The 27,115-nt window shown below is 45.2% G+C and overlaps 1 pseudogene across 1 annotated transcript in view; it reads right to left on the reverse strand.

The window, feature by feature from the left end:
* LOC147360526 (serine/threonine-protein phosphatase 4 regulatory subunit 1-like) overlaps nt 1-27,115 on the reverse strand; it is a 74,119-nt pseudogene that overhangs the window by 17,228 nt on the left and 29,776 nt on the right. The window contains exons 6-11 of the transcript XR_015140052.1: nt 23,972-24,074; nt 21,526-21,668; nt 12,157-12,292; nt 3,607-3,722; nt 2,745-2,810; nt 421-579 (exon numbers count right to left, since the gene is read on the reverse strand). The product of XR_015140052.1 is annotated as a serine/threonine-protein phosphatase 4 regulatory subunit 1-like (transcript). The remainder of the gene's footprint in view (nt 1-420; nt 580-2,744; nt 2,811-3,606; nt 3,723-12,156; nt 12,293-21,525; nt 21,669-23,971; nt 24,075-27,115) is intronic.

The raw sequence follows: 27,115 nt of genomic DNA on the forward strand, positions 1-27,115 counted from the left end.
TGTCCACCAAATCATGTCTCAGCAGGTGTTTTGCTTTCTAAAAGCAGTCCCTCAGTTCCAAATAAACTATTTTTCAATAGAAAATCAGGAAAACTGTCGTACCATCATGCAGTTTGTATGCTTCCAGAATATTAATTCCATATCAAATAATTCCAGACTTTGTAAAGCATGTGAACAGCACTTATTAATCACTGTGGGCATGTTTATGACTGTAACAGAAAAGGTAACTTGGCGGTTACAGTTTTCTCCTCATTTTCATTTCTGGAATATTTGTTTGCTACCAACACTCCAGCCTTCTGAGATGTCAGGTACCCTAATAATCCTCACAAAGTCTAAATAAGCTGGTCCATTACTGAAAAGACACAGGACACAGTGACAAGTCCAGAGGCCATGCTGAGGCCTCAGAGTGGCCACACTCACCCATCGGCAGGGGTCACTGATCAGTGTGATGAAAAGGGGCCAGAGTCTGGACCTGCAGACCTCAGGGGACGTGTTGTGGGCCACGGCCAGGAAGCACTCAGCACAGGCTTTGCGCATCCCCCACATGCTGTCCGTGCAGAGCTCAAAAAACTTCGGGAGCTACCAAAGCCAACAGAACCGTGCTGCTCTGACTCAGCCATCCTGAGCAAGGGCAGGCCTGACTCAGTGATGCCATGGAGGCAGAGCTGTAAGTTAAGGGTGCAGAAAAGGGAACCAGATATGAGTCCAAAAGGAAGCATCGGAAACAAACAGAAATAATGAGAAGTAACTTCCTTTACCCCTTAATTCTAGCAAATGACCTGGTTAAATCCAACAAGATAAATACAGAAAAGCTCCCAAAGGCTGAATGACTGGTATCTGTTATATGAATTATAGAGAACAATTGTGGATGGCTTTGAAGTTCTGGATTCCCCAAGCAGCACATCCACCAAGGTAAGATGGTCTTTGGGGATGTTTTAGTCATAAGTGAAAGTGTTAGTCGCTCAGTCACGTCCGACTCCTTGCAACCCCCATAGACTATAGCCCACCAGGCTCCTCTGTCCATGGAATTTTACAGGCAAGAATACTGGAGTGGGTTGCCATTCCCTTCTCCAGGGGATCTTCCCCACCCAAGGATCAAACCCGGGTTTACCTGCATTGCAGGCAGGTTTTTTGTTTTTTTTTTTTTTTTTATGTCTGAGCCACAGTCTTCCTTTTAGTCATAGAGGGCAGACTGTTAAAACCTGATAGTAATGCAAACTGTTCCTGTTCATAGAAGGCAAGCTGGGAGTGATGGAATGCAATGGGTTATCATCACCCTGGATATGGATGGTGGTGAGTCAATTTACAAGTTCACGTCGGTCCTCCTCAGTGTGACTGTGAATATATGGCACTTCAGTTAAGCTAGTTGTTGGATCTTACTGGTTCCTTCACTAATCGATGTAGTCAATAAACGCTCTGACCTGTGTTCATCTTATATCTGTATGGCGGTCATGATTATGACCTCTTTTTAAATTTACCCTTTAAAAATAAGGCTTTGTTTTTAATATCCTTAGGTAAAATAATTAGCCAAAATGCTTCACAAATAGAAACATACGATCGTGGAAATTTCCACTTACAGAAGGATTAGTATGTTGGTCACTGCTCTTCTCCTGTCTGCTATAGGAGATAACGTTGTGTGTTCATGGCAACAGCCCACTAAAAATTATTTCAGAATTATGTTGAATGGCTACAGTTTAAATAGAACAAAATGAGCTTCTAAACTTAAATTTAAAAATCAACTTAAAGATGATACTTTTTGAGGTTAATTCAAACCATCCAGGTATTACGCCCTGTCACATAAAAGTGGCAAGTGCTTACTCAGCACAGTTCTCTGGGGACCTGGTGCTCAGTGGGCAGTGGAGAAGCAGACCAACATGACTAGGTGAAGGTCCCCCATCAGTGACACTGTAAAGAGGCATGTGAGGGACACACCCTGAACAGAATGCTACAGAAGGCCAAGAAGGGAGAAACTAACTCTGACACAGCGGCAGGTGAGTCCGGACAGGGAGAAAGCAAACGCACCTGCAAGCTGGGTGTGAACTGTGAGCAGGGTCCCCCCAGGCAGGGAAGCCTCTAGAGGGAGGTGGGTACTAATGAGCAGGGAAGTCGGGGAGAGAGGCGGTATGCAAGAGCAGAAAGCCTTGAGGCCCTGAAAAGCCCCCCAGCCAAAGGGTGACATGGTTCTCCACCCTGCTGTGCCAAGAATCACCAGGGACTTTATCAAAAATACCCCCTTTCGCCTTCCCCGTGATTCACATGCATGACCAATGGTTAGAGCAGCAATCAGACCTGAGGGAGGTGGTGGAGGTGAGACAGGAAAGGCACCTGTGAAGGGACCCGGGCAGAGGAGGAGCAAATGGGAGTCTGGATTTTAATCTGTAAACCAAGAAAAGTCCCACAGGTACTGAAGCCCAGCAGTGAGGTGGTGGAACAGTGTTACAGAAAGAGCAGTCATGAAGGAACAGAGCGGGTGGCTTAGACAACAAGAAGAGACTGGGGGAAGTGACCAGGGAGGAAGCTACAGCAGGAGCCCCCAGGAAAGAGGCGGGGGCTGCTCCTGCTCAACCCCGCAACCAGCCACCTGGTGCTTAAGAGAAACCTCAGCTCCTGGAGTCAAGAAACCTGAAACTGATGAATGCAAAATTGAGCTGCCGTTCCAAAGTAACAGGCTCATAAAGACAAAACTTTACCACTAATTTCAAAAGATGTGCGTCGGCAATTACAATTTGCAAAATGTCATGTACCAAAAATTGTTCAGGGCCTTCTTGTCTGACAGCGTGACAAATATCACCAAAATTTGTAGCACGCACCTTAAAGAGGCAAAACGCATGCTCATTATTCTCAGATTTCTTTTTGTCTTAACAAATTGTGAAAACCAACAAGCAGGAAGCTTGAGAGCAATTACTCCGCTGGTCAGGCAGCTAACAAGCACTTACTGAGTCCGGCGCCCACTCAGCACCACCCAGGTGCCTTTGCTGCATTGGAAACAGAAGATTTACAGCTGAGCACCACATGCTAGGACGTTCTGGCTCCTAATTGTCTCAATACATAATGCATTTGGTTAGCAATAGAGCAAAAGAGACCCTTAATATTCTCTGCATGGTAAATGAGCCCTGTCTACTTGGCTCCACATCGTGTCATGAGGAGAGGCCATAGAGAAGATGAGCAGTTGCACAGCAAGGCAGAGGGGGAGGCTGCTGGGGACGGGGAGGGGGTGGGGAGGCAATGGCCTTCAGAAGGAAGACTCTGACAGCCAAGTGACCAGCCATAAAAGGGGAGGGCAGAGCAGGGAGTGCAGTCAGAACGGACGGCAAAGCTAAGAGGGTCCTAGAGCCCCTCAGCCCACACAGTGAGAGGCCCTGCACACCTGGCCCGGTGTCTAAGCACAAGCCAACAGGTCTCAGCAGGTCCCTCCCTCCTGTGCCTCCCCGAATCGCCACGGCCTGAGTGGCAGGGAGAAAGGGCAGCGGTATTCACTGGGTCTTACACAGTTTACTCTGGCCGCACTTTTCATCCAGACTGTGTCTACTGAGGAAATCCAGGCACTTTAAAGGAATCGATCTTGAATGTTTTAACTTTCTGAGTTTTGAAACCACATGATCCCACCTTCTGAACTTGAAAGAGCTTCCCGTAGCCACACAGTTCACAGAATCGAGGGAACAGCAGGCGTTCAACTGTGCTCTTGCTCAGCACTGATGACAGCTTGCAGATTACAAATAACAAGAAAAAACCCAGGTCACTTGAGATACCACAGCACAGATCTCACATGGATCACTAACTAGATTCTGAAAGCTAATATTCAAAATATTGCCAGAACACCCCAGGAGTCAAAACAGAGAACACCTTCTTTTGCATTTTGTCAAGTTATATCAATAGAAGGCCAACAGTTTTCATCTTACTCAGAAGGGCTTCCCTGGTGGCTGAGAGGTTAAAGCGTCTGCCTGCAACACGGGAGACCTGGGTTCGATCCCTGGGTTGGGACGATCCCGTGGAGAAGGAAATAGCAACCCACTCCAGTATTCTTGCCTGGAGAATCCCATGGACGGAGGAGCCTGGTGGGCTACAGTCCACAGGGTCGCAAAGAGTTGGACACGACTGAGCACAGACATGATCAGGTCTAAAGCCTGAGAGTTACCACTTACCAGATGCCTACTGTGTGCCCGACACATGCATGAAGCAGTTATGAACATCCCCTCTTTCATGTTCCTCAAAACCTACGACATAAGTATCATTCATCTTCATTTTTCCAGATGAGGAAACTAACACTCAAAGAGGGGAACTCCTGTTACCCAAACCAAATATTGGTGAAGTGGGATATATAGGAATAGCTGGCTTGCAGGCCATCACCAAAGACTTACCAAACACTGGCAAGACTAAAAGGGAGCAGACCTTGGATACAACATGCCCTGCTGCTGTCTTTCTGCCCAGGGCACCCCTTATTCTGCACCAGCATGCAGGGTAGCTGAACTTAAAGTAAAAGCTACTGTTTTACTGGCTTGAGAAGTCAGAGGACAGAGACAGAGGTGACCAGAGCAGCTGGAAAGTGAGGAAGAAATCCTGGAAGAGAGCTAGACAAGGGAAAGCCCCCACCTGCCTGAGATTAAACCTTACTCTAACTCTCAGCTGATCTCGGCACCATGTGGGCACTGGAGAGGGGGTAAGGTTCACAGAGTGAAGCAATAGCTGGAAGGCAGAAGGAGCTGTGTGGTTTCAGCTGCTGAGGGCTGAAGAGAGAGCAGACTCTAGAACAAAGTCAACACTCTTCAGAGGAAAAACACAGAGTCCAGAGTTTCTGCACTGTTTCGTCAAGAAGACACATTAGATAATAAAAATTTATAGACATGAGAACAAATGGGGAAATGTGACTTACATTCAAGGAAAACCTCAGTCAGTAGAAACAAATCCACAGAAGATCCAGATGTTAGAAGTAGTGAACTTTAAAAGGACTTTAAAGAGCTATTAACTAAAAGAAAAATACTCATAACAAATGAAGAGATAGGAAATCTCATCAAAGAAATAGGAACTATAAAAAAGAATCAAGACTTCTGACCAAGACACAGTAGCTTGGTCAGAAGAATCAAGACTTTTGACCAAGACACAGTAGCTTGGTCAGACAACAACAACAACATTCAATTAAAACTAATTATGTGTTAACAGGAAAAAGGGACCCATAGTAAAGAAAAAAACAGTCAACAAAAATCAACACCAAGATGATCCAAATGTTGCAAGCACCAGACAAGGACTTTCAGGGAGCTTTTATAAATATATTCAAGGATTAAAATAAAATATAAGCATAAAGAACATACAGGGAATCTACATCATAGAGATATGTCAACTACAAAAAAGGTAAAAAATGGAAGCTCCAGCACTAAAAACCATAATAACTCTGGTTAAAAAAAAAATGCAATGGAGAGGCCTAACAGCAGACTGGAGGTGACAAAAAGTCACTGAACTTAAAAAAAAGCAATTAAAATCACCAAATCTGAGCATCAGAAAAATTACTTTAAAAAAATAAACAAAAATAGAAACCCAAACACCTAACGGGACAATATCAAGGGTTCCAATTTTATGTAATCCAAGTCCTGGACTGAAAGAAAAAAGAGATTTTAAAAAGCACTTAAGGGAACAACAGCCAAAAACTGCCCAAATTAACTGAAGGGCATCAACACACAAATCCAAGGAGTTTAAGAAACAGAAAGCAGGAAAAACACCCACTCTACAAAGACACAGAGAACAATCTCAAGAGCTGACAGAGGAAAGAGGATATTCTACACAGCGCTATGATATGAATGACAGCTGACCTCTCCAGAAGACAGCAGGATGCTATCTTTAAAGTGCTGCAAGGAAAAACAAGAACAAACCTCAATTCTATATCCAGTAAAGCATCATTCAAAATTGAAGGCAAAAAAAAAAAAAGACATTTTCAGATGAAAACAGAGATTGCATCAGCAGCCAACCAAACTAAAAACAGTACTAAAGTAAGTTCTTCAGGCTGAAGGGAAATGACATTAGATGGACACTCAGACCAAGGAAAGGAAACAAAAGCATCAAAAATGGTAAAAATGTGGGTATAAAAGGAGATTCATTTTTTTTCTCTTTTTTTTACTTGCTCTAAAACTTAGAATTGTTCAAATCAAAAATTGTAATGTCATATTACCGGGATTGTCATGTAATGTACACGTCATAATGTATGTGAAAACAGCAGCACAGAGGAGGGGGCTGAGGGAACTGTGTTGCAGCAAGGTACTATATTTTTTGAAAATTCTCAATAGAGAAATTAAAATGCAATACTACAAAAATAGTCAATTAGCCCAAGGAAGGCAGGAAAAAATTAACAGAAGAACAAATGAGACCAATAGAAAACAAACAAAGTGGCAGAATTAAATTCAAATATATCAATAATTCCATTAAACATAAGTGCAATAAACATGCCAATTAAAAGGCAGAAACTATCAGATTGGATATAAAAGCAAGACCAAACTCTGTGCCAACTAAAGGAAGAACATTTTCAATGTAAAGACATATACAGACATATGAGTAAACAGATGTAAACTGATATACTGTGATGGGCAGTAAGCACGAGAATGCTGGAGTGGTTATATTTATTAATCGTACTATCTCAGTGGACTGCAAGATACAGATTACTACCAGTGATAGAGAAAGTCACTTTTTAGTAAAAGCCAATACATGACAAAGACACTAATGTTAAATGTGTAGGTTTAAACCCTTAAAGTAGAAAAGAAGCTAGATTGAGAAAAATTAAGCTTTATCCTTAAGAAACCGGAAAACTACAAGCAAACTGAACTCAGGTAAGTAGAAGGAAGGAAATAATAAACATCAGAAATTACCACTATCATAAATGGAAGGGATAATTCTGCAGATCTTCCCAGGGAGTAAAGGAATAAGGGAATATTGTAAGCAACTTTATCCCAATAAATTAACAACTCAGATGAAATTAATAAGTTCCTGAAAATACACAACTTACCCAGTGACACAGATGAAATAACAGATGTGAACAGGCCATATTTGTGTTGAATCTGTCATCAAAAACCATCTCAGAAAACCTTAGAGCCAGAAGTTTTACTGGGGGGATTCTAACAAATATTTAAGGGAAAAATAACACCAATCTTAAACAAAATCTTTCAGAAAATAGAAGAGCAGGGAATACTTCCCAACTCATTTTTTTGAAGCTGGAATAACCCTGATTTTAAAACCTGACAAAAACATAATGGGAAAAGAAAATTGCCTACAATAGTCTTCTTGAATATAGATGTGAAAATCTCAACAAAATGTTAGCAAATAATGGAGACAGGACACTTCACAGCAATGTTAGCTGGAATTATCGATGGGCGCTAACAGGAGTCGGTAAAAGTCTGATGAACAACAAACTCGTGTGGCTGCAAAGTAACTCCCCTTATTATATTCAGAGGGGAAAAGAAGCGCAGAGGAGCTGGGCAGACACCACCTCCGTCTAAGTCACCAGAGTTCACACCGCCAGTATCAGGTCAAACCGAAGTCCTGGGCCCCCTGATGTGATACACAAGAGCACAACCCTCCATTTCCCACCAGGAACGCTGAGCTGGACTCCACAGTCACCAGGAAATGTCAGATGAGCCTAAACTGCGAGACTGGTGGCTCAGATGGTAAAGAATCTGCCTGCAACGTGAGTGATGCAGGTTCGATCCCTGGGCCAGGCAGATTCCCTGGAGAAGGAAATGGCTACCCACTCCAGTATTCTTGCCTGGAAAATCCCATGAACAAAGGAGCCCAGCGGGCTACAGTCCATAGGGTTGCAAAGAGTCAAGACATCACTGAGCGACTAACACTTTCACTTTTTCTTCTTTCACTGGAAGCACTGCCCTGTCCCTTTCCCACATGTTCATGTTACAAAATTCAGAGAAGGACTCCACATCCATCCCAGGCCCAAGGAGACAAAGGACGTGCAGCCATTCAGTACCAGGGGTGATCCTGGACAAACGGCAACACTGGAACATGAACCGTGGATGACGTATTAGTATTGCATCAGGGTTAAACTGCCTGATTTTGATCGATGTACTGTGGATGTTTAAGAGAAAATTTCCTTGTTTTTAGGAAATATCCACTTAAGTATTTAGGAGTAAAGGGGCAACAGTGTCTCCAATTTACTCTCAAGTGGCTCAGAAAAATATACACACATATGCGCATGTATATATGTATATATATATATACATATATATATAGAGAGAGAGATGTGTGTGTGTGCACATGTGTAAAGAAAGAGGATGTGATTAAACAAACAGAGATAAATATAAACCACGGGTGAAGTAGGACAAAGGGTATACAGCAGTTCACTCCTGCAGCTCTTCTACAAGTTTGAAATTAAGACAGAATGAAAAATTATTCCAAAAAATGTTTAAAGAACTCCCCCATCCTCCTCAAAATAAAAGAAGAAAAGAAAAGGGGAAGAAGAAAGAAGGAAGGGCTTCCCATCACTCATTTGCTCTGCCCACTGCACAGCACTGCCTTTATTTATTTATGTATTTTACAGCCAAGCAAGCTCCTGGTTAGCAGTTCACCAGCTATTCTATTTGGAATCTGCACCCAGCAGACAAGAGGGAAAAGAGAAGCAAATGGGGTGGAGGGAGGCGGGGAGAGGGAACTCGCCCCACAACTCAAATAAGGAGAAGGCTGTGTCTTCAGGACTGAGGAGACACGTATTGCTGATCTGGTGCTCGGCAGAGCTGCACGGAGTGACAGCCACAGAAATGAGACACGAGGCTCCGTATCCAGGGTAACGGGCAACAGGCCGGCATCTCCATCCACTCTCTCCATTGGCCACACCCACAGGACCTTATTACTGCCCATACAAAACAAATTCACAATCATTAGAAAGTCAGCACACCGCGTGACGAGCCATGACATTCCCTTGGCCCTGGGAACCACATGTGTGGAATGACCACCTTCACGTTTTTGCTGGGACCCAGCTATTCTTTACAGTAGGGAACCACAACGTTCCTTTTAAATGAATGCACAAATAAAAATGAGCTTAAAAATAGGAATGACAACAAAAAATGAGGAAGCCTTAATGCAAAAACGTGTTGGGAGAGAAAAATAGGCTTCTGACAATTAGTTATAATCTCAGAATGCTAATGGCCTTCCTGCAAACAAGAGGAATTGTAATTGGTCTCCGGTGGCCTGTTTATGCTGTCGAGATATAATTACAGGATACGGCGCTTCCAGGTTTTACCAATTCATTCATTCAACAACTAACATTTATTTAGTGCTGACTCTGGGCCTGGCACTGTGCTGGGTGCCAGTGATAGAAAGCTACCTGTGTTTAAAGTGCACCATTTCGAAGGAGAAATAAACAAACAAATGACGTTTACGATTCGATTGCTAAATGACACAAGACAGATAGGAACCCAGTCTTCTGACTGTGAAGGAGGGAGTAGCTAAAGTCACTTGGCATATTAGACAGACTTCACAAAACAACCGCGTTTATGCGAGAAACCAGGACATAGGAAACCACCGCACAGTACACATAATCTGCACTGCATAACTCAGTTTTAAATGCCCAGGACGCGGCCTGTTGGCGAGCTCTAATACCCCCAGTCATGTGTACACTACGGTTGCTGGCATCAGAATCAACTGATTGTAACTTCCAGAGAGAATGTAAAGTCTAATGAATAGACACACGCCTTTGTCTATGGAGGCGTGCAGGTGCCTCGGAGCAGAAGCAATCTTTTCAAAACAGCACTGTTCCAAGAGTGCATGTGTTTGTGAACATGCGGATGTAGCAATATTCACACCACGTGGCTGCAAAGAAAGCCCAAAACACAAGAACATCGGAGCACTGCAATTTGCTTCTTTTCTCTCCTATCACCTCCTCACAAATACACATCGATAGCCACGGTGTTCAAGGTGTCACTCAGACTGGCTAAATGAGAACCTGTCTTCCCGAGGGAGCTCTGCCAATCACACACGTGGTCTCTGTTCCTTGAAGAATGAAATCCACTCCTATCCTACTGTTATTTCCTCGCTAAAGAGAGAACAGCATCTCTGTGCTCCAGGGCTCTGGGGTCCCAAGGAGTGAGACTGCTCCTAGACTCTTGGCCTCCAAGGAACAAGGGAGGGAGCTTCTGAGTCCAACCCGAGTATACACAGGCCAGGCAAGGCACCCCAAGTCCTGCTTTCCTTGGGCTCCAAGGGAAGAGAAGGGGTAGCCTTCCAGAAGTCCTCTAAAATGCAGATATGCCTCCACCTGGGCACAGGTCAAGATCATTTTTGCTTTTTGCAGCCACGTTTAAAAGCCTGCACATTTCAAGTTATGAAATCGGCAACCCACTTTGAATGAAAAATACAATTTATGTGAACTATTTGTTGTGCAAGTGACATGTGAAGAGAGCTTTTTGAAGACATTATATTTTCCAAATATTTTCGCCAAAAATAAAAAAAAATAGAAGAATACTGCTGACAAGAATGGAGTGGCTGGAAACAAAACAAAATAAAAATCATGCAAAAATGCCTTTAGAATTATTTGTCATGCTATTATCAGTCTTTAGGGATATGGTATTTGGTTGTCAGTTGTAGCCTTGGAAACTCGCCTAGCCAACTTTCAAACGAAAACGAAGATCTAATTGGCAAAGTTCACCACTCAGCTGCCAGATATCCCAACTAAATGATATTATCTAGGTTCACTTTGCAAAATAAATTTAATTTCTTACAGGGAAACTTGAAATTTATAAAAGAACCGTGGAGAATTTGAATTTTAATAATCAATTATTCTTCAGCCTGATTCATCTTATAAACATATGGATTATGCAAAAAATTAAATTAGTTTAAAAAGCCGGACCTTTAACTCATAGTTGAGAACAACTTTTACATAAATGAAGAATAATGATCGAATGTTCTGATGCTGTATTACAAATTTTTAGCTCCATGATGTGTAATGTTTCCACACCAGAATTCCTTTCTTGAACATCATTCTTTTGCCACCAAGGAAACAACTGTATCTTATTGTACTCATAATTAAGGCTTAAGATTTTTTAAAATCCTTGTGCATTTCCCTCAAAATGCTGGAATAATCCTGGAGCTATTTACTTCTATGCTGTGTGTATATGCTTCAGTTGTGTCCCACTCTTTGCAACCCTATGGACTGTAGCCCGCCGGGCTCCAGGCAAGAGTATTGGAGTGGGTTGCCATGCTTTCTTCCAGGCGATCTTCCCAACACAGGGACTGAACCCACATCTCTTGATTCTCCTGCACTGGCAAGTGGGTTCTTTATCTCTAGCACCACCCTTAGTTCTGTGATGCCAACAGAAAGGGGTGGACTGTGCAGCACCACCTACCAGAGTCCCTGGGGAGGGAGCAGCAGCTACAGAACACATGGTGGTCTTGGATGACCTTCCCCTGAGCTGTGAAGGATAAGCGCAGGGACAAGCTGGGCTCTTAGTCCAAGGGTGGCCAGTGAAGGCCAGCACTGCCTCCTCAGCAGCTCATTTGTGAATAAGGGCTCTGGAAGCAAGGAGAAAGTCCTTGCTTATATAATCACTTCATAATGGGTGTAGAATCCTACAAACCCAAGGATACCATAAACTTCGCTACTAAAAGCAGAAGACGGTCAGTGCTTATACTCATCCTTTCATTGTATACCTTTACTGGTAAAAGCACAGATATCACGGTGTTTCCCAAACTGAGATGAACAGGACCCTGCCTTCTCCAGACTCTTTCTTATTTGCTGACATGCCCAGTTCAATCTCATCTTACTTTATAAAACAGATATCCACGTCTATTCCATTTTTAAAAATTGTCCAAGTAGCACCTAAAAGCATCTCCCATACCACCTCGGGTCCTCACTTTGGGAAAAGGGGCCCATGATCCCAGGTGGCTTAAGGATTTACCTAGAAACCTCAGCACCTAGCCAGCTGCCTACCTCTGCCAGAATCACGCTGAGTCCCAAATTTTGCCTTCGTGAAACAACTGGGTATAAGGATAATCACTTGGATCTGAACTGTGAACTTTCTCTGACGAAGTCCGCGTTGCCAGCTTCCTTGTTTATGGGAACAGTGCTGGTCACCACTGTATGCACAGGGCACTCTAAGTCACACTCACGCCAAGTTCTGGGACAGTTGGCAGAGACATGGGGCTGCTGTTCCCACACAGACTAACGTTCATGGCCTTCTGCTTTGTACTCATCGTTACCACTGGGGGCCAACAGCACCAGCAGCACTGGGCACGCTTTGCTTTCAATGTCGTGAAAGATGAGCCCTTGCTCCAGCAGCATCAACAGCACCTCCTGCCTTGACTTTCTAACCTGGAAGAGATGAAAAGGAGCAGCACAGTGTGAGCCCAAGCGCTTCCAGGATCAAGACCAGATTCCCTAAACCGAGTGCCGAGCTGGCCCCTTCTTGCTCCCCTGCAGCTCGCAGGTCTCCTTCGGTCCCCCTTCCTCCCTGAGGCCTTAGATTAATTAGGCTGCCAACTAATTGGCAGCCTGCTGCTCCTCAGTGCTCAGGTCACATGTCACCTCCCCGTGTGGGTCAGGTTCCCCAGCTGTACTCTAATGGCCTAACCAGGCCCCACTCCGCCTTCACATCTCCTACACAAGAGTTCTACACACACGCACACACGCATTTTCCCTGTACGATGACACGTTGCTGCCTGTCTTCCCACTACAGAGAGTGAACCAGTAGTGGGTAGGTTGGGGGTGGGTACCATGCAGGCAAGGGGGTGGAAAGGCAGCACCATCCCCAGACACTCTGTAAAGCGAGGGCCAGGAGGATCTGCCCCTTGGGGCAGGACACAAGCATAAAGGCTCCTCAGGCCAGAGAAGGGAAACCTGGGGTGCGGGGGGGGGTGCTACCTGCCCCTTGTCCTCTGCACCAGGTGAGCAGACACCAGAGCTCAGAGGGTTCCTAAGAAGCTGGAGAGAGAATTTTTTGGAGACGTGAAAGCACAGGAAGCTCCAATTTGTGAAGCAAGTAATGAAACAGGCAGCTCATTGCAGTGATAGAGAGCAGGAAAACAGCAACGGGACCCAGAAACGTGCCAGGCAGAGTCGCAGGTGATTATAAGGTGGGGGTTCGGGGCAAGCCTGAGAGACTGAAGCCCCGGAGGCTGCAACATCCAAGTTCCTGAGCAGGTGACAGGATGAAAACAGTGTTTTAGAAACATCATTCCAGCAGTGGCGGCGATGAAAGGCTGGGGCGGGAAGGTCAGCAAGGCGGCCACTGCAACAAGCCAGGGGGAGCGGGTGGGGGCGGGGAGGGAACCCCCAGCAGTATTACTCAGCACCCGTGACAGTACTCAGTATCTGACTACAGGCACGGAAAGCCGTCAATCACTCTGAGGTGTCACACAGTTACTGAGTGTCTAGCACCTGCCAAGAGTGGGGACAGGAGAGACCACAAAGCAGAAGTACCCGACCCGCCACAGTCCCACATGGCAGCAGAGAGGCCAGAGGCAGCAGCCGGGGTCTCAGGGGGAGGCCCCAAGCAAGGGTGGAGCCACACGTCAAAGGCACTGAGAAGCCTGCCAGAGTGGCAGGGTGAAGGGTGATGCCCCCAAGGTTCTGTCCCTATCAAACCTTGGAATCTCTGAAGGTGACCTTTGGGGAAAGGCTCTTTGTTGATGTGACTAAGCTGATGATCCCGCTGTCACCCAAGGTCATCAGGGTGGGCATGTCATCACCTGAACCGCAAGTGTTTCCAGAAGAGAAAGATGGGAGGAGAGAGACGCAAGAGGAGAGAGGCTGTGTGAAGATGGAGTCCAAGCCTGGAGTGACTCGGCCACAAGCCAAGAAAGCCAGCAGCTGCCAGGGGGCTGGAAGAGGCAGAAATGGAGCCCCTGGAGCCTCCGGAGCAGGCATGACCTGGACCACACCAGGATCTTGGTCTCTGGCCTCCAGGACTATGAGAGGATAAACTTCTGTTGTTCTAAGCCACCCAGTCTGCAACACAGTCCTCAGGTAGCCCCAGGAAACCATCAAGCAAGAAGAGGGGGGGAGGACAGCACACTCATGTGCAGAAATGAGCCCGGCAGAGAAGTCCCGGAGAACAGCACGGGGGCGGCGGCCGGATGGCAAAGCGAAGGCTGAAGGGCCAGGGAAATCAGATGGGTAAGGTTTCCAGGGTCCCACTGGTATTTGTGGTGGTCACTCAGGTGTGGCAGGGAGTCCAGGGAGGAAAAGCAGAGGCGTGACAAGATCCTCTCAGCCTCAGTGAGGGTGAAAGTGCAGAAACCCCAAGGGTTCTAGATGCTGAGAGCAGGTGAGGGGCTGCTGGGCAGTGACGCTTCTAACTCTGACCAGGCCTGGACTCAGGGGTGGTGGACAGAGAGGAGAAGGTGCCCCTGTATGCACGTGGTCCCAGAAACCCAAAGAGGACTCAGGCTCTCTGCCCAAGATGGAGAAAACAGGAGAGATAAGACCGAAGGTGAAGAGAATAGGTTTGGGCGCTGGAGCATTTGAGTTCCACATTGTACGGGGCACGTCTAGGGAAAGCCAGTCACTGAGCTTGGGAAGGGCAAGGTCAGGGACCTGCTGATAAGCAGCGTCCAGGTGTCCACATGCACTCTCTTATTCAGGGATTCTGACACGTGCGGTGCGACCATAACGCCCTGCGTGGGAGGGACACCCCAAGCCAGGGCAGCGTCTCCTACATTAGAGGGAGACCGGGGTGAAGGAGGGCCCACTGTGGTTCTCACCATATCTGTGACCTATAACAAAAACAAAAAGGTCTAAAGCAAAACTCCAAAATGTTAACATTTGCTGAATATGAGCAGTGAGTATATGGGTGTTTACAACGTAATCCTCCCACATGATTAAAATATTTTATAACATTAAAAAAAAATTAAAACTGTTTTTGAAATAAAGTAAAAACCTTAGATTTCAGAATGAGATTCATTGAGTCCATGGGAAGAGACCTCTCACTGGCTTAGGCACCACCAGCCACAGAGCAGAGCCTTAAACAGGAGCCCCCTTGGGGGGCCCGGCTGCAGCACAGACGCTTGGAAAAGGAGTGATGGTGCACCCACTCGGGAGTCAAGACCACAAAAAGGAGGGAGCCTTAAGCATGATTATAAGCAGAAGAGAAAAGTCAACGGGAGAGACTGAAAAGCTATGAACAAGAGACGGGACCAAAGAGGGGAAGGAAGACATCAGACCGGAAAGGGGGGTGGGTCGTCTCTTACCGTGAGCAGAGACAAGTAGCCCAGGACAGCTACATCACCAAAGGGAGAGTTCGTAGCCAACACAGTTCTGAAAATCCACCAGCTATCAGGCCCTGTGCCCAGTCACAGAGATAAAGATGATCCAGATGCTGGTATCAGGGGCTCAGAGCCTAGGATGGGAGAGAAACTGCTGCTACTGCTGCTGCTAAGTCGCTTCAGTCGTGTCCAACTCTGTGCGACCCCATAGACGGCAGCCCAACAGGCTCCCCGTCCCTGGGATTCTCCAGGCAAGAACACTGGAGTGGGTTGCCATTTCCTTCTCCAATGCATGAAAGTGAAAAGTGAAAGTGAAGTCGCTCAGTCGTGTCTGACTCTTAACGACCCCATGGGCTGCAGCCTACCAGGCTCCTCTGTCTACGGGATTTTCCAGGCAAGAGTACTGGAGTGGGGTGCCATTGCCTTCTCCGGGGAAAGAAACTACTGGTTAGGATATCCAGTACCATGGGAGATCCCAGAGTCGTCCTCCACCAGATGGGCCTCAGGAGCCCAGACTCCCAACACACATGAGTGCACACTTCAGCACCCTGGCCTCCTCACCTCTAAAGAGAGGATGAACTCCCAGAGGGCCCGTTCTCCCTGGGGTGGGTAGGAAGGGGAAACCAGACCGTGTACATCACACGGTGAGAGCTCAAGAAATTGAAGCTCTTGGCAATCGCAGCAGTCATGGTGATAATACTGCTATCATGCCCAATTTTGTGAATTTCATACCTCACAGGAGTCACTGCATGTTCAGTGGCCATGAAAAGTACCTGATGAGGAACAGAGAACCGCAGGCAGGCCCAAAACGCAGAGGCCGGATGGGAGCTGGCATGCCCCCTGACGCATGCAGCAAAACCTGCGTCTTTGCCTCCTCAGGGACCTGCGGGCCTGCCCACGGGGTGGCTGTGGCATGGGGCGGGGAGTAGTATCTGCTGTGGGGAGCAGAGAGGGGTGTGGAAGGAGCAGGGAGGTCAGCATGAGCAGAAGTGGGGGACTGGCTGCCTGCGGTGTCCACAGTGTGCTGGGGATGGACGGCCCATGGAGGAGGCGGGGTTGTGCCTCAGAGCTGTAAGGAGGCTGAAGACTATTTAGTAAGTTGTGACTGCATCTCATTTCTGTGTTTAAAGATGACAGGCGGGAGCAGAGGAGTGTCCTCACGGGGTTTTGTATTTGTCACAGAAACAAAGGAGACTTGGGTCCGACTAGACCTGGGAGGAGAGAGGAGGAAGGATGTGGACGATCCCCAGGTGTGGTTCTGGGGGACTGAATAAAGTGGACAGTGGTTCCCTTCCTCACGAAAGCAGATGAAGACCACAGGCCACTGTCTTCTCTGGGAAGGGGAAGGCAAGGTCAGGGGCCAGGGGTGAGGCAGGGTGAGTGGAGGAGGCTTGATGGAAGTGGTGAAGGTCTGAAAGAGCTGCCACAGTGATGTGGAAAGCAGCTGAGGAGGGACAAGCAGGCTGCTGGGCAGCACCGCAATTGCAGTGCCAACTGGAGCCCATATATTTGCAATGGCACCAATCAACGCACCATCGGCAACCGGGATGGAAGAAGCAACGGGCTGGGGAGGGGCGGGCAGAGCTGCGAGCATGGGAGCAGAGCCCACAGGGAAAAAATGGAGAGTGATGGTGGAGACAGGCCGAAAGGGCAGGTGGGCTGAGAGAGGGAGCAGCTGAGGAACAACAGGAAGTAAAGGCAGGGTTGGAGGGAGTCGGGAGACAGAGGTCTCCAGGGCGGGCAAGCTCAGGGTGGTGGGAAGTCACAGTGAGAGAGTGGATGGCATCTCCATTTGGGAAGGCAGTTGTGGGGCCCCTGGGGCAGGGCGGGGGCAGTGACCCAGGGCAGTGGGGGTGTATGAGCAGCACAGGCTGACAGCAAGTAGTGCTCACTCTTGGCCAGGGACATGACTCCTCAGGAGACACAGGCTGAGTGTCAGGAACCACACTCGAGCCTAGGATCAAAACTACAGTCCCTGGGCTTCCCTGGTGGTCCAGTCGTTAAGAACCCACCTGCCAATGCAGGGAACACTGGTTCGACCCCTGGTCCGGGAAGATCCCACATACCATGGGGTGAATAAGCCTGTGCCACTGATCCTGCGCTCTAGAGTCCATGTTCTGCAACAAGAGAAAAGGCACTCTGCAAAAAGCCTATACACCGCAACTAGAAAGCAGCCCCTGCTCGCCCGCACTGGAGAAGGCCCAGCACAGCCAAAAATAAATAAATATCTTAAAAAAAAAACAACCGAAACACAGTCCCTGACTCCCTGCTCTGGAGTCAAATATGTGACCATGACACGGAATAAAGGCCAACAAGACTGTCAAACTCCCCCCAACCCAGCAGAACCTCATTTTTAAGAATGCATCCAAAGGGAAAACAAGAGAAAAATGAAACTGCACCTTTTATGAGGCTCACTGCATCTACAGGACAAGAAAAAAGCTGAAAGAAAGCTAAGCATTCAAAACAAAATTAAAAATATGGAGATGATGAAGACATATAATGTCTGTGACACGCAGATGAGCTTCCTCAGGTAGAAAACCTGTCCTGCTCATCTCTTCATCCCCAGCACGCAGCGCCAGGCTTGGCGCATAATAGGCACTCAGAAGCTGTCTGAACAAATGAACGGATGGAGGAAACTGCATCCCATTATGATTAGACCCATGCAGGAGGATTAAAAAAAAAAAAGTAAGCCCTTGGAGGAGAAAATGCAAAAATAATCAAAATACTGATGTTAGGAGAGTGCAGGCAGGATGACTTCTTTACTTATTTAAAAACTATGCCTAATCCTAGCACATTGTCTAATAGTTAGAGGGGACTATTTGCTCTTTAAAAATGCTTGGATCAAAGGAAGAAATACAAGTCAAAACTGCAGAATTTCTTGGGACTTCGATGGTGGTCCAGTGGTTAAGAATCCACAGTGCAGGGGACATGGTTTGATCCCTGGTCGGGGAACTAAGATCCCACGTGCCTCAGGGCAACTCAGCACTACCCTTGCAGCTGGAGAAGCCCATGGGCCGCAATGAATGCCCAGCGCAGCCAGATAAAATAAATAAAACCAATTTTTTTTTTAATGCATAATTTCTTGGCGATGACAGTAACCAAAAAAAAAAAAACTTGGCATGTAAAAAACTGCAAATACATTTAGCCTTTGTGGAAATCCATCCCCCAAATAAACTGACAGAAATAGAAATGACACAAAGTTACTTGCTGCAACAATTTTAACATGTCAAAGGGCAGGCGCAGCAGCAGGTCTAGGGTAAAGCACAGTGGAGCCCTGTGATGACGAGAAAGCGTTGGGACGCCTTCCCCAGCCGACCCCGGGCTAACCTCGGGACCCCAGGACAATGGGGAAGGCCATGGGCAGAGTGCCAGGCACAGTACCCTGCTCACGCCTAAGAAAGGAGCGAGGCGGCACAGGGCACATGGACGCATGCGCGTTTGCTATGAGCTGTGTGGGGGGGTAATTTTTTTAAAGGCGAGGATAAACCAAAACCTAATAAAAATGGCCGTCCGTGGCAGGGAGAGAGAGAGGGGATGGTGAGGGAGGCAGGAGTGGAAATCAGATTTCTCTAAATGTACTTTCTTTTACAGTTTTGACTTTAGAATCATGTAAAAACATTTTAAATAATTACACATCTAAATTAAATCAACATGTAAAAGCCAAAGCAATCCCTAAAAATGAAAAATAAATGAAAACAAATGAGCCTAACTGTGTATCAAGATGGCAGCTTAACCACAAAAAGAAGTGTTAGTGCAAGTGACTTTAAAGCACGCTGGTATGCCTGTGCATCTCCAGCAGGAAAGAGCCTGAAAGCAAAAAGAACTGCAAAGAAATCATAAACTATACTCGGTAATTCTACCAGGCTGTTAGTAATAATGCTGCTATTTTTATTTTAGATACACATATACCATATACACATAAATACCATTAAGAAGACAGATTTATATAGTGTAAAAAAAACAATCAAATAAAAAAATACAAATATAAAATTAAGTAAGTAAAAGCTCTTATAGGGCTTCCTCGGTGGCTTAGTGGTAAAGAATCTGACTGCAATGCAGAAGATGGAGGAGACCCAGGTTCGATACCTGGGTCGAGAAGATCCCCTGGAGGAGGGCATAGCACAGCATTCTTGCCTGGAGAATCCCATGGACAGAGGAGCCTGGAAGGCTACAGTCCGTGGGGTCACAAAGAGTTGGACATGACTGAAGCAACTTAGCACACATGTACAAAAGCCCTATAATCCTAAATTTGAGTAGGAAATATCAATATAAACTCATGAGGAATTTTTATTTTTTAAGAATATAAATCGCCCTGTCACTAAAAGCCATGACCAATCTTGTAATAGCGAGTACCTCTGGTATCCGCATTCTGGCTTCGTATTATCATTTCCCTCATAAAGGAACCAGGGTTCCTTGGAGAAATGGCTGATTCCAGGTAGAAGTGAGCTAGTAGCAAAGTCTACTGGGTCACATTAAGAAGATTCAGGAGCCACCTGGAAGGGTTCCACCACTGGTCAAACTAAGACAATTTGATTATCAAAAAGAATAACAAATACGGTGGATTAAGACATACCTAATACGTTAAGATGGAGAAGGCAATGGCACCCCACTCCAGTACTCTTGCCTGGAAAAATCCCATAGACAGAGAAGCCTGGTAGGCTGCAGTCCATGGGGTCGCTCAGAGTCAGACACGACTGAGCGACTTCACTTTCACTTTTCACTTTCATGCATTGGAGAAGGAAATGGCAACCCACTCCAGTATTCTTGCCTGGAGAATCCCAGGGACGGGGGAGCCTGGTGGGCTGCCATCTATGGGGTCACACAGAGTCGGACATGACTGAAGCAACTTAGCAGCAGCAGCAGCAGCAATATGTTAAGGTACAGGAGTTCATAATAATGCTCAAAATAAATTTTCAAAACCTAATTGGTAACCTTGAAGGTTATAAGAACACCAACTAATTCTTCTAAAAACTGGCAGATAAAGGGGGAGAGTGATGCATTTAACTTGTCTCCCCTAGACAGTTCTTTAGGGTTACCAAATAGCTGCGGGGAAGTTCGTTACAGAAGTATTCCAGCTATTAAATTAAGAAGGAATGATAGTAACAGATACACAGTACTATATATAAAATAGATAACCAACAAGGACCTACTGTATAGCACAGGGAACTGCGCACAACATTCTGCAATAACCTATAGGGGAAAAGAATCTGAAAAAGAATATATAGTGCATTTATATATATACACATGCACGTATAACCGAATCGCTTGGCTGTACGCCTGAAACTAACACAACATTGTAAATCAACTGGACTTCAATAAAAATTAAAAATAAAAGAAGGAATGATGGAATTAGAGCATCGCAATTTTGCAACCTCTAACAGAATCCTAGATCTGGGCAAGGCTCACTAGTGGCTGCTTAGAGGCTGATGAGGAACTTTATAATAAACAGCTAAGGCTGACAGAACCTAATCCAGTGACCACATGGCTTTTGTGCTTCCTGATTTGACGCAGCAAGAAAACACAGCAACATCTAAAAAGTGTTCTCACTACCCTATACAAAAATCTGAGTCTGACTGAGCCTCTAGACTTCACCAATTTGGAGGGAACACTGGGAATATAGGAACTTCTCAAATGGCACTGGAAATGCAATCAGCCAGATCCCAAATGCAGGAAACCCTATAGGACTGATAACCTAGTATCCTAAACAAATAAACAGCAGGGGAGGAAGAACCACTACGGATTAAAGGAGATTTGAAAGACACAACAACAGCACATGAAACTTCTGATTCCGATTTGAACAGAATATCTGCAAAAAGCAGCTGTAGGAGAAAACTGGGAAAATCTGAACAGGACTAGATATTAGATGATATTATTAAGGAACCACTGAAAATTTTTATACTTGTGATAATGCTGCTGTCATTATGGGAGTTTTTTAAGTGTCTGTATTTCTTAGGGAGCAATACTAATGCATGTATAGTTGAAACGTCTGGGGACTGCTTTTATCTGGGTAAGAAAAATGAAGAAAAATTGGTCAAATGTTAATGACATTTGGAGCTGGGTGGAGAGTACGTGGACATTCATTTTAATACCTCTCGGACTACTGGATGTGGTTGAAATTTTCCATAATAAAAAGTTTTTGTTTTTTTTTAAAGAGAAATAGCTCATGATAATAAGAATGCATGCCTTCTATTTTCCTATGTGATTAAAGAAACTGAGCAAAAACAGACCTTTTGTTCCAGAGTCACTAAATCCTAAGTAGCTGTTTTCTGAGTTATGAATATCAGCTAAAGTAAGACGAAAGAGAATTTGCTGCAGAGACCTTCAGGTTGTAATTTTTCACACCTGATTGTCTGGATCTGTGAGGTACCGCACCATGATGGGTATGAGGCATTCAGAGAGCACAACTGGAAAATCTGATCTGTTTTCTTATAGAAAAATGGCAAGAGGAGGAATCTGCTCCATCAGCTCAGTCCGCACTGTGGGCTCTGCAGCAATAAAAAAAAAAAAATGAGCAAAAGAATTATATAAGAATAAGCCAAGCATCTTATACAGTATATACTGATAGTTTCTAAGCTTTTCTTACTAAAATACTTCATCAAGGAAATTAGACAAATGCAGTTTAAAAATCACTTCCCATTTAGAGTGCTTATGCTACAGACAAGCTTAAAAAGCTAGTAAGCTATAGGGCGATATAAAAACATAAAAAGAGAGAATGACAACTCTATTATAACAAGCCGTATATAAATCGAGGTGGGAACAGGAGGTCTGCGTGCCGGGCCAGCGTCCAAAACCCATTACAACTAATGGCATATATGCCAGACCTATGGGTTGTGCTTATTTAAATTCTAGCCAGAATGTATACATTATAAACAATCCTTTCATAAATGTGCTCCCCCACAATCCACGCATCCCAATTACTTCGGCGGCACAGCATTAAACAAAAGAGCAGCTCCAGCTCCAATATAACACATTAAATTTAACACAAATGTATAATTGCTTCAGCACTGTAAATGGTGACTCATTTACAAAGAGAATCCATTTAAGGACTCAAAACATCCACTTGGGCCTTTTTAAAAGCATTGTATCACATTAAAATATATGAATATTTTAAACTAATATGAGAACTATATGAAAGGCTTATTTTTCTATTTTCTAGTAAAAGGATCAAAATCTAGAGCAAGCCTAAGATTTTGGAAACTTTCTGAAGCTGTTCACCGGTCATTATCCATTCAGAGGACAAGTGGGGGTACAGAACAGCCGTCAGTACTGGCAGTAAGATGAGCGACTAGAACTCCACTAGTCGCTCATCTTACTACTAGTCGCTCATTTTACTAATCGCAACTCTGTGTGTTTGAGACGGTGGGGTGGGGGGCGGGGTAGATGGACAATGTCTTAGTATCTACCATAAGGCAGTGTGCTTTTCTTCCAAGCTAGCAATTATGGAGAGGTACAAAGAGAAAGAAAAATCAAGATTAGCCTACAAAGATCGTGAGGGAAACTAATGATTGGGATTGTTCTAATCCAAAGGACCTCTTTTGACTTGGTATTTCTTAGCAACCGGTAGTCTGGCAAAACTCACAAAATACAGTAAGTCCTAACTGCCAGGATAAACAGCATTCAGAGTCCTTTAGTTCAATTCAGTTCAGTTCAGTCGCTCAGTCGTGTCCGACTCTTTGCGACCCATGGACTGCAGCACCCCAGGCTTCCCTGTCCATCACCAACTCCCAGAGCTTGCTCAAACTCATGCCCATCGAGTCAGTGATGCCATCCAACCATCTCATCCTCTGTCATCCCCTTCTCCTCCGGCCTTCAATCTTTCCCAGCGTCAGAGTCTTTTCAAATGAGCTAGTTCTTCCCATCAGGTGGCCAAAGTACTGGAGTTTCAGCTTCAGCATCAGTCCTTCCAATGAATATTCAGGACTGATTTCCTTTAGGATGGACTGGTTGGATCTCCTTGCAGTCCAAGGGACTCTCAAGAGTCTTCTCCAACACCACAGTTCAAAAGCATCAATTCTTCAGTGCTCAGCTTTCTTTATAGTCCAACTCTCACATCCATACATGACCACTGGAAAAACCATATCTTTGACTAGACAGACCTTTGTTGGCAAAGTAATGTCTCTGCTTTTTAATATGCTGTCTAGGTTGGTCATAGCTTTTTTTCCAAGGAGCAAGTGTCTTTTAATTTCATGGCTGCAGTCACCATCTGCAGAGATTTTGGAGCCCCCAAAAATAAAGTCTGCCACTCTTTCCACTGTTTCTCCATCTATTTACCATGAAGTGATGGGACTGGATGCCATGATCTTAGTTTTCTGAATGTTGAGTTTTAAGCCAACTTTTTCACTCTCATCTTTCACTTTCATCAGGAGGCTCTTAAGTTCTTCACTTTCTGCCATAAGGGTGGTGTCATCTGCAAGTCTGAGGTTACTGATATTTCTCCCAGCAATCCTGATTCCAGCTTGTGCTTCATCCAGCCTGGCATTTTGCGTGATGTACTCTGCATATAAGTTAAATAAGCAGGGTGACAATATACAGCCTTACATACTCCTTTCCTGATTTGGAACCAGTCTGTTGTTCCATGTCCTTAGTCATTCTGATTTTCTAAAAATAAGGATAATCTGATGCCAACTAAGAGGCCATTCTTCGTGACAAAAATCTACTCATGGTTAGACATTGTGTATAGTTTCCCAATTAATAAACAGGTTTTACTTTAAATTAGCTACCAAAACTCATACACAATTTCTTGGAAAAGCACATGGTAAAAGTAGACGCATCCAGTCCTTGTACAAACCTGAGTCTTCTGACAATCTGACCATGATCCCCATTACTGTTAGGAAGTCTTCTTCATTGTTACTGAAGTCCATGAAGATATCAAGGAGCCCTTGGGCCATAACCTGTCAGTGGAGATGAGAAAGGGTCCACACAGTTACATGTGCTCACTCCGGCATGTATTCCGAGCAGGTAAAGCAATCAGGGTGCACCTACATCCAGAGGGAGAAAACCCCATCAAGGGATGTCTGAAGGCGGTCATTCAACATGGGTCCACATCCTCTAGCAAGGGGACCCATATCCTCCAGGCCGGCAGTCTCTGGAGGTCAAAACTGTCCACGGGCACAAAAGAAAACCTTTTTCTCCTTCTCCAACAGATTCTTCAGGCCTAGATAGACTTGGAAAAGAGGTCCCATGACAGCAGGAGGGAATTAGGTGACCAGCAAATGCAGAAGGAAAAGGTCCAAAGGGACATCTGATAGCCACCTCAATCTCAAATGGCCTCCCCCTGAGTGTCAGTACTGCCCCCTGGCTGCCCCTCCCCAGGATGTGACAATCAAAAATGGCTATTGTTGCTGTTGTTCACTCTCTCAGTCATGTCTGACTCTGCAACCCCATGAACTGCAGCACATGAGGCCCCCCGGTCCTTCATCTTCTCCCAGAGTTTGCTCAAACTCATGTCCATTGACTTGGTGATGCCATCCAACCATCTCATCCTCTGCTGTCCCCTTCTCCCTCCTGCCCTCAGTCTTTCCCAGCATCAGCATCTAGATATTGTCAAATGCCTATCGGGGGCAAAATCCCACCCTGGTTTGAGAACCACCGTCTTAAAGGATGCTGGCTCTCTATGACGTTGACAACAATCCTATGAATCTAAACTTACTTCACAAGAAGGTTTAAAGACAAAACACAAAGACCAGAAAAAGCCGCAATGAGGTAACAATACTCCCTCGAGAAGAACTAAAATTATAATAATAATACCTAGTGCTGGGCAAAGATAGGGACCATAGAAACAGATTTGGTGGGAATGCAAAACAGCACAGGTTATTCAGAAAACAATCTGGCAGTTTCTCAAAAAGTTAAATACACACTTATCATTCAACACAGAGATTCCCTCTTAGGTATTTACCCAAATGAAATGAAAACATATGTCCACACAAAGACTTGTATGCCAGTGTTCACATTAGCAGCATTCACAATAGTCACAGAATGAAAAAATCTCCATGTCCGTCAAAACACAGAGTATCCATTCGATGGAACACAACTCAGTAAAAAAAAGGAGAGAACTACTGGGGACAACAAGAAAGAATCTCAAATGCATTCTGTTAAGTGAAAGAAGCCAGACAGAGAAGACTACATACCATGTGATTCCATTTACAGGAAATTCTTAAAAAGGCAAAACCTGGCAAAACCTTAGCATCAAAAATCAGATCAGTGGTTGCTTGGGTCAGCGGTGGTGAGACAGGGGAGATGGATAGCAGAAACAAACAAGGACACAAGGAGGATGGAAATATTCACCCTTGACCATGGGTGCGCACGACGTGAGTGCACACATTTACCCCAAACTCACTGCAGGGGACGCTTTAAGTGAGTGGGTTCTATTGCATGAAAAGTATGCCTTGATAAAGGCATTTTAAAGAAAGACACTGATGAGAGAAGTCAATGCAATCAGCAGTGGCTAATGGTGGCCCGGAGGCCATGGATGCCTGAGAGGAGGGCCTGGACTCCCTGTGAGGTGTCTTTGAGCAAATGGAAAGGAGTCTCTGCCTGCTCCTCTGGGTCCCTGACAGCCTAGAAATAATACTTGTCTCTGATTCATTTCCGGCCATGCACTGGAGAACAGGGAAAGTCAAAAACCTACCAGAATATTCAGAAAAAGATGATGGAAATGTGGAATGCAAAGAGGCAGTCCGGGAGGAAATTTCACCTGAATAGGCCTGTCCAGGGAGAGGTGTACAGCACCCCCACAATCCCCCGCCCCCAGGATGCAAGGCCAAGATCTGGCAGCTGGGACTTTTGGGGAAGCCGAAACAGACAGTCAAGCCCCTGATTACATTCCACTGGACCACATTGATGGCAGCCTCCCCTGGGAAATTAAGCAGCTAAGATCGCCAATCTGCTTGTAGGGCCACCGAATGGATATACAGCAGTGCCTCCAGCCTTAAGTGGTCCCAGGGGCCCTGCCCTCTTAAGGGGAGCCAGGAAAGCAGTAAGAGAGGGCCCTGGAGCAGAGACACAGACCTTGCGGTGAATACAGAATGTGAGTGAGTAAAGACACAAACAGACCGGTGCTCTGGCACCAGCACTTTGGAGAACCTGGCTGCTTGATATTGGAATGACCTAGCGAGGTCACAGTGGATGGGCATAAACCTCAAGACTTCTCACTGCTTGTTGTGCTGATGACCTGAAAGAACACAGGACAATTGTGTGCCTCAGAAAAGTGTGAGGAAGCTTAAATGAAATCTTGAGATTGTGTCCATGAAGCTCAGTCTGGCATTTGGCTTTCGCTGAGCCCTCTAGCAAGTCAGCCATCAATCAGTATTATATAGCAAAGAATTGCAATCAAAGTGCCTATCAGAAGAGGGAAGCTAAAATAAATTAGGATGTGGCTATACACTGGCATACTATACAATCATTATTAAAGGTACCTATAGAAATGCACTGAGTTAGAAAGCTGCCCATGATATATAAAAAGAAAAAACAAGAAAAATAATATAGTATGAACTATATTATTTTCATAACATATAGTATGAACCCATTTATTAACAAAAAAATGTTTATACATCAATGTGCAATGTGTGTGTGTGTATGTGTTAGTCACTCAGTCTTGTCCAGCTCTTTGTGATCCCATGGAATGTAGCCTACCAGGCTCCTCTGTCCATGGGATTCACCAGATGTACAACACATGTACACAAAAACACTCACATACACATACGCTCATTTAGGAAACGTCAGGAAGTCACAGATCCCAAGATCCCTCTCAGTAACTGACAGGACAAGAAAACAAAAATAGATAAGGATATATAAGACCTGAATAATCTTTTCAACAAACTTTCCCAGTTGACGTTGATAGGATAACTCTACCTCAAAATATTGCACATTCTTTTCAGGCACATGTGAAGGATTCAACAAGTAAGAGTAGACACTGAACCATAAAACAAGTCTC

This window comes from Bos grunniens, chromosome 13 (assembly GCF_055505025.1).
Source record: "Bos grunniens cultivar Pamir isolate PY7600 chromosome 13, Bosgru_T2T1.0, whole genome shotgun sequence".
Lineage (NCBI taxonomy): Eukaryota > Metazoa > Chordata > Mammalia > Artiodactyla > Bovidae > Bos > Bos grunniens.